This window comes from Colobus angolensis, unplaced genomic scaffold, assembly GCF_000951035.1.
Source record: "Colobus angolensis palliatus isolate OR3802 unplaced genomic scaffold, Cang.pa_1.0 Scaffold70, whole genome shotgun sequence".
Taxonomy (NCBI): domain Eukaryota; kingdom Metazoa; phylum Chordata; class Mammalia; order Primates; family Cercopithecidae; genus Colobus; species Colobus angolensis.
The window spans coordinates 5,200,574-5,202,472 of NW_012120710.1; the positions used below are offsets into that span (position 1 = coordinate 5,200,574).

Sequence of the window (1,899 nt, forward strand, 5' to 3'; positions counted from 1 at the left end):
ATATAAATACCTATTGTTAGGTATTTATATAGTAAATTTGAGGGACAACGGAAGTTGAAGTACTGATCAGGGTTGGGATGAGACAACCTCATTTGTCATTTAGATAGGGAAATGTTAAGTAAAAATACCTAAGAATGTGTATGTAAAAGAAATTGTTTTTAATTTTAGAGTGATGAGGGGACTTGTTTAGCGTAGATCACTTGCATTTTGAATACCTTGTATGTGCTAGGCACTGTCCTAGGAACTGAGATGAAGTTGATAAGCATTGTCCCTGCTCTCATGAAGCTTACATGAAGCTAGAATAGAGAGATCCTAAACAGATGACAATAAACACATAGACTCAATAAACTCTACAGTAATTTTGGTGAGAAAACTTTATGAAGGAAAAGTACAGAGTGCTAGGAGAGGGTATAAAAGGGGTTTCTTCAAAGGTAGGAGTAAGGTTTGGAGAGGTTTCCTCAAGGAAGTAAAAGGCAAGCTATTCCAGAAGGAAGGATGGTAGTTACCCTGGTAAAAGTGAGGGGAGGTATTATAGATTGAGAGGATTGTGCATGCCAAACCCCTTGTTGGACTACTGCTAGACAAGGAGAAAAGAGGGCAAACAAGTTATAATTTAATTAAAACCAAGCATGGTGACTCTTGTCTGTGATTCCAGCATTTTGGAGGCTGAGGTGAGCCGATGACCTGAGGTCAGGATTTCAAGATCACCCTGGCCAACATGGTGAAATCCTGTCTACAAAAACACAAAAATTAGCTGGGCATGCTGGTAGGTGCTTGTGCTCCCATGTACTCAGGAGGCTGAGATGGGAGAGTCACTTGAACCTGGGAGGTGGAAGTTGCAGTGAGCTGAGGTCACGCCATTGAACTCCAGCCTGGGCAGCAGAGCAAGACTAAGTCTCGAAAAACAAACAAACAAACAAACAAACAACAACAAAACAAACACCTATTATGAGCCAGGTCATTGAATTTAGAACAGTGTCTGACAGCCTGAAGATCGGGATAACTTGTTAATTCATTAAGTCCTGCATTATGCTACATTGGGGATGCAGAGGTAGATATAATATAGTTAATGCTCTGGGAGAGCTAGAGTGGATGAAGAAACCTATAAGAAAGAGCAACGCAGTATTTTTGTTGTAATTCAGATAATGAGATGTTATGGGAACATCAAGTTGGAAGCCATGAGCTCTGCCAAGGAAAACACAAAGGAGGTATTCCTTGAACTGAGTTCGTAAGGATGAGTAAGCCTCCTCTTATATGTAGGTAGTGGCCCTAGCAAATGCAAAGTCATGGGCCTAGGAAAGCACATGCCCAGTTAGGGAACTGAACACCTGACTAGAGTGAATTTGAGGGACAAGGGAAGTTGAAGTGCTGATCAGGAGTGGGATGAGACAGAAAGAACATCATCTGTCATACTTAGAAACCTTTATTTTATTTCTTGGAAGCAATTTAGATAGGGAAGAATTTAGAGAAGGAAATTTTTGTGTTTTCCAAAGACCCTGGAGGCCACTGGGGCTGTGAAGGAATAACTGGAAGGGACCTGAGCTTGGAGAAAAGTTGAACCAAAGCAATGGTGTTGGGGAACGACAGCTTTCTCTGCCAGGCAGAGAGGAGCAGAGTTAGTGTTTTAAATTATATAGAACTAAAGATAAGTAAAATGTATTGTAACAGTATAGGAAGGAGAAACAATATAAGTGAAGTTTACAAATGTCTTAATGCTTATTCAAAGGACAAAATAAAGACTATGAACCAATGAGACACATAATGAAAAAGTACAATTTTAATATAGTGAATGTAATACATGTGTAATTCGTCATAACAAAATGATCAAAAGCTTTAAAAGACACACAACAGGCATCTAAAAATCTTAGCAATGCTAAATATATAATAAGTATATATTAT

At 39.0% G+C, this 1,899-nt stretch overlaps 1 pseudogene across 1 annotated transcript in view; it reads right to left on the bottom strand.

Annotated features, from left to right (window-relative positions):
- The window catches only part of LOC105501353, a 5,281-nt pseudogene that overhangs the window by 2,509 nt on the left and 873 nt on the right, over positions 1 to 1,899 (bottom strand). The window lies entirely within an intron of this gene.